A 6,619-nucleotide genomic window follows, 5' to 3' on the forward strand; every position below is an offset into this window, starting at 1 on the left:
TTCAGTTTTAAAAAAATGTAGTGAAGCACAATAAAATGAAATGCAATAAAGTGAAGAATGCCTACATTAAAGTAAATGAAATAAAGAGTAAAAAAGAAATAGAGATTCATTCTTCTACACATAGCTGACCAATTTTCCCAGCACCATTTATTGAAGAAACTGTCTTTTATCTATAACTATATAACTATAGTTATAACTATATAACTTTTATCTATAACTATATACTATATAGTTTTTCCTGCTTTGAGAAAGATTACTTGACCATAGAGTGAAGGTCCAAATCTGGGCTCTCTATTTTGTTCCACAGGTCTATGTGTCGGTTTTTGTGCCAGTACCATGCTGTCTTGGAGAATACAGCTTTGTAGTAAAGCTTGAAATCAGGCAACATGATGACCCAGTTTTGTTTTTCTTTTTTCAAAATTTCCTTAGCAATTCGGGGTCTCTTCTGGTTCCATACAAATTTTAGGATCGTTTGTTCCAGCTCTTTGAAAAATGCCAATGGAATTTTGATCAGGATGGCATTGAAAGTACAGATTGCTCTAGGCAGTATAGGCATTTTAACAATGTTTATTCTTCCAATCCACAAGCATGGAATGCTCTTCCATCTTTTTGTGTTTTCTCCAATTTCTTTCATAAGTGTTCTGTAGTTCCTCCTTCTTTCAAGATATGTCTCCAAAGGCAAAGGAAACAAAAGCAGAACTGAACTTTTGCAACTTCATCAAGATCAAAATTTTCTGTACAGCAAAGAAAACAGTCAACAACCACAAAAAAGCAACCCAGGGAATGGGAGAAGATGTTTGCAAATGACACTACAGTCAAAGGGATGGTATCCAAGATCTGTAAAGAACTACTCAAACTCAACACACACAAAACAGATAATCATGTCAAAAAATGGACAGAAGATATGAACAAACACTTCTCCAATGAAGACATACAAATGGCTAACAGACGCATGAAAAAATGTTCATCATTACTATCCATCAGGGATATTCAAATCAAAACCACATTGAGATACCACCTTATGCCAGATAGAATGGCCAAAATTAACAAGACACTAAACAACATGTGTTGGAGAGGACGTGGAGAAAGGGGAACTCTCTTACACTCTTAGTGGGAATGCAAATTGGTGCAGCCACTTTGGAAAACAGTGTGGCAATTCCTTAAGAAATTAAAAACAGAGCTACCCTATGACCCTGCAATTGCACTACTGGGCATTTACCCCAAAGATACAGTTAAAAGAAAGGCCATCTGTACCCCAATGTTTGTAGCAGCAATGGCCATAGTCACCAAAGTGTGGAAAGAACCAAGATACCCTTCCATGGACAAAGTGGATGAATGAATAAAGAAGACATGGTCCATATATACAATGGAGTAATATGCCTCCATCAGAAAGGATGAATACCCAACTTTTATATCAACATGGATGGGACTGGAAGAGATTATGCTGAGTGAAATAAGTCAAGCAGAGAGAGTCAAGTATCATAGGGTTTCATTTACTTGTGGAGCATAAGGAATAACATGGAGGATATTGGGAGATGGAGAGATGTGAGATGGGGGAAATCAGAGGGGAGACAAACCATGAGAGACTGTGGACTCTGAGAAACAAACTGAGGGTTTTGGAGGGAGGGAGAGTGGGGGGATGGGTGAGCCTGGTGGTGGGTATTATGGAGGGCACATATTGCATGGAGCACTGGGTTTGGTGCAAAACAAAGAAGTAGTTTGGTTCTTTCAATGGTTGGAAATCGTGCCAAAAGGGATAACACTGAAAATGGACTACCAGGGGAGAAGCACGTGGGAGATCTTTGTGTGGTTTGCTTCAAAGAAGATAGCAGAAAATGCTCTGGGAAAGTAAGGAAAGAATAGGACACAGGTATATTGAGCTCTTCTGAAGTAGCAGGAGTGAAATCAAAGGATTTTATGACCCACCAAGAATATTACTGGGCCAGCGACTGGGACAATATTGGAGGAAGAGGGGGTTATTATGGAGCTAGACATAGTAGTTACGGAGGTTTTGATGACTATGCTGGCTATAATAATTATGGCTATGGAAATGATGGCTTTGATGACAGAATGAGAGATGGAAGAGCTATGGGAGGACATGGCTATGGTGGAGCTGGTGATGCACGTTCAGGTTATGGTGGCCATTTTGTACATATGAGAGGATTACCTTTGAAAATGACATTGCTAATTTCTTCTCATCACTGAATCCAATATGAGTGCATATTGATATTGGAACTGATGGTAGTGCAACAGGAGAGACAGATGCAGAATTTGTGATACATGCAGATGCTGTAGCTGCCATGTCTAAAGATAAGAATAACATGCAACCTCTCTACATGAATTCTACTTCTTGAATTCTACTCCTGGAGGTGGTTCTGGAATAGGAGATTCTGGAATGAGAGGCTATAGCAAAGACCGAATGGCTAATCAGGGACGTTATGGATCTTTTGGAAGAATGGGAATGGTAACAATTATAATGGAGAATATGGTACTCTTGATGGCTTGGGTTGTTATGGCCATGGTGGTAGAGGCAATGGTAGTTACTGTGGACAAGGGGGCATGAGTGGAGTTGGATGGCGTAGCATGTATTAAAGCATAACCACAAACATTAAAGTCCAGACAATAGTGTCTGGTCTACTAGAATTTTTTTTAAAGACTTTATTTATTTATTTGACAAAGAGAGATCACAAGTAGGCAGAGAGCTGGGCAGAGAGCTGGGCAGAGAGCCTGATGTTGGTGGGCCTTGATCCCAGCACCCTGGAATCATGACCTAAGCCAAAGGCAGAGGTTTTAACCCACTGAGCCACTCAGGTGCCCCACTACTAGACTTTCTTAAAGATTTAATTTCTTTTGTATTTAAGAACTTTATAATGACTGAAGGAATGTGTTTTCAAAATATTATTTGGTAAAACAACAGATTGTGATGGAAAAATCTGTTTTCTATAGGGTTTTTGTGTTGCATACTTTGACCTAAAAATACATTTTTATTAGAAAAAAAAAGAAAAGAAATAGAGAAAATCAACTCAACTGAAGTTTGTTCTTTGACATGACCAAAAAGTTAAGACCTTTAATTAGACTCACCATGAAAAAGATAAACATGACTCAAATTACTTAAATTTGGATTTAAAGAGTGGCATCATTACTTTATGTGAATTAAAAAGTAAAAAAAAAAAAAAAAAGACTGAGACAATACTATGAACAGTTGTAGCCCTCAAAAGTAAATAACATAGATGAAATTAACACATTCTTTAAAAAAACAAGCCACCAGAACAGACCCAAGAAGAAATATGAAGTTTGAGAAGACTTCTAACAAGAAAGGAGAATTGAATTGTAGACCAAAAATTTCCACAAAGAAAAGCTATCTCTGATGACTTCATTTGTAAATTCTACCAAACATAGAATCAACAGCTACTTCATAACTAGTTCAAAAACACAGAAGGATACACTTCCTAATACATCTATGAGGCCAATATTACTAAGAAAAGTGAGCAAATTTCAGATAAATATCCCTATGAGTATAGATTCAAAAACTTTCAGCAAAATTTTAGAAAACCAGCAACATGAAAAGGATTATGTTTCATGACCAATAGGATTTTTGCCAGCAATGCAAAAATAGGTAATAGATTAATGTCATAAAATCAATTTGTGGAATATACCATATTAATGGAATAAATGATAACACATGATTATTTTTATGCAAAAGAATGCACTCAACAGAAATATAATACCTTTAATAATAAAAATTAGAATTAAAGTGAACTTTATAGAGATCATCTATGAAAAGCTCTTAGCCAACATACCTAATGGTGAAAGATTGAGAGTTTCCTTCTAATACCTGGAATACGACAACATCTACTGCCACAACTTCTAATCAAGATTGTATTGAAAGTTCTAGTCTGGAAAATAGAGCAAACCAAATGAAGAGAAAGCATCCAGATTCCAAAGAATGAAATAAAAACTATACTTTCAGATGACATGACTTCATATATAGAGAAATCCTAAAGAATCTACAAGAGACTATGAGAGCTAATAAAGTTCAGTATGATTGCAGGATAAAATACCAATATACAAAAATCACTTGTATTTTTTTTTTGCACTGGAAATGAACATTCAAAATTATAGTTATTTCAATCATTCCATTTATAGTAGTATCAATCAATAAGATACTTGGGATAAATGTAACAAAAGAAATGCAAGATGTTTATGCTGAAAACTAGAACATGTTGAAAGAAATTAAAGACCTATATAAGTGGAAAGAAGTCCCATGTTCATGGACTAGAAGACTTAATAGAGTGAGGATGGCAATAATCCCCATCCTGATCTAAAAATACAGAAGACTATTGCTAAGCCATCAAAAAGAATGAAATCTTGGAGAGCCTGAGTGGCTCAGTGGTTAAGCCTCTGCCCTCAGCTGAGGTCATGATCTCCGGGTCCTGGGATCAAACCCCACATCCGGCTCTCTGTTCAGCAGGGGGCCTGCTTCCTCCTCCCCCTCTGCTTTGCCTGCCTCTCTGCCTACTTGTGATCTCTCTTTCTGTCAAATAAGTAAATAAAATCTTTAAAAAAAGAATGAAATCTTGCCATTTGCAATGATGTGGATGGAACTAGGGAGAAAGTGTTATAGATCAGTCAAAAAAAAAAAAAACCACCATATTATTTTAGTCATATGTGGAATTTAAGAAACAAAACATGAACATAGGGAATGGGAAGGAAAAGTAAATTAATACAAAAACAGAGAAGGGGGCAAACCATAAGAGACTCTTAACTATAGGGAACATACTGAGGGTTGCTGGATGGGAGGTGGGTGGGGGGATGGGATAACTGCCTGATGACATTAAGGAGGGCACTTGAAGAAATGAGCACTGGGTGTTGTATGCAACTGAATCACTGAATTCGATCTCTGGAACTAATAATAAAGTATATATTAATTAAATTGACCGCCTGGGTGGCTCAGTGGGTTAAGCCGCTGCCTTCGGCTCAGGTCATGATCTCAGGGTCCTGGGATCGAGGCCCGCATCGGGCTCTCTGCTCAGCAGGGAGTCTGCTTCTCTTTCTCTCTCTCTCTCTCTGCCTGCCTCTCCATCTACTTGTGATTTCTCTCTGTCAAATAAATAAATAAAATCTTTAAAAAAAAATTGACCTTAAATAAAACATTTTAAAAAATAAGTAGGGTGTCTATGAAGATAATAGATTTAATCTGGTAAAGCTTTTTAGAAAATAGTATGGGACAATCAAATGGAGATGTTTCATAGGAAACTAGCTATAGGTTCGCCTGAATAAAGGAAAAGGAGAAGAGCACATTGCTAGTAACTTGTGGATTCTTGTAACGTCATTTCTGACTCTGTATCTAGTCTCTACCACTATTAATTTAATCAGATTGGGCCTTTATTTCTCTTCTTCATCATATAGATAAAAATACTACCTAAGTTAAACAGTTGAGTATTATATGTAAAATAGCTTAAAGGACAATAAAGTAGGGCCAACTGCTAGCTCTTGTTTGTGGAGCTTCTAGAACTTAAAAAGGATATGAGAAGGGGAAGTGTATTTTGTTGTCATCACTATTCAATTAGTTGAGATTTTAGGAATGCATAGAATTACATAAGAAGAAAATGTGTAAGGAGAACCAAGGTGAAACCTGAGGAAATTTATTATGGTTTTAATTTGTTTTCAGTTAATTTTGGTTTTAATCTGATTAATGATATAAATTGGGGCTTCATTTAGACTTCAGCAGTATTGGATTAAAATTATATTTGTTTCTCTATTTGGCCAAATAAAAGAAGATGTAATTTGACAGTAAAAGCAATTTTATAGTTGTTATTCTAGAAGGGTGGTTACGACATGGGAAAAAGTTCTGATTTTAATATCCAAAAGTAGGTACTGAATTTGAAAAAAAAAAAATGCTTTGGAAGATTTTTGATAGATGAGATACGGCTGACTAAGGAAAAGATGAAATCAAAGATGACTATCCAATAGCTTGGTGAGCTAGGAATATAATGATGATATTGACAGTGATAGGAACACAGAGAAGACAGAGAAAATAATGAGCTTGGCTATAGATATGTAAAGTTTTAAGTGGCAGCAGGATATTCAAGTAGAGATATCTTGCAGACCGCCAAAAATGGGGGCTTAGAGAGCATATAGAGATTAACTTTCTTTTTGCAGATTTGTATGTGTTACTTTCATCTTTAAATTTTATTTCCCTTGGAGATTTGGCCATGTGATTTCTTTCCTATTACTTTCTATTAATTCATATAATACATATCTAGATATATTTTAAGTTGCCTTATTTTTAGTAAAATACCATTATTTTCTCATATATCTTTCGAAACACTAAGAGGCTTTTTATTCATTTTTTCTGTTTATTTTAGAACACTTATGATACTCTTAATATTTAGCAAAAATTTTTAGGTCTACAGACATGCGAGCGTGTGTACATGCGCGCGCGCACACACACACATGCACACACACACATCTAGTTCAGCAGAGTTTCCATGTTTTCAGTTATTTGTCAAGAACTTTCCCATACGTTCTCATATATTTTTGACATTGTTTCTTTGGCTATATTGATTTGTGTAAGTGTTTTAATTTATGGTATTATTTCAAATGTTCTAGAGGGTTA

At 35.9% G+C, this 6,619-nt stretch overlaps 1 pseudogene across 1 annotated transcript; it reads left to right on the plus strand.

Moving 5' to 3' along the window:
* The first annotated feature begins 2,041 nt into the window (after positions 1-2,041).
* LOC309863762 (heterogeneous nuclear ribonucleoprotein H3 pseudogene) lies at positions 2,042-2,592 on the plus strand (annotated as a pseudogene). The gene has a single exon. The product of its transcript is annotated as a heterogeneous nuclear ribonucleoprotein H3 pseudogene (transcript).
* The last annotated feature ends 4,027 nt before the right edge of the window (positions 2,593-6,619 follow it).

Source organism: Mustela nivalis (assembly GCF_964662115.1).
Source record: "Mustela nivalis genome assembly, chromosome: 4".
NCBI classification, from domain to species: Eukaryota; Metazoa; Chordata; class Mammalia; order Carnivora; family Mustelidae; genus Mustela; species Mustela nivalis.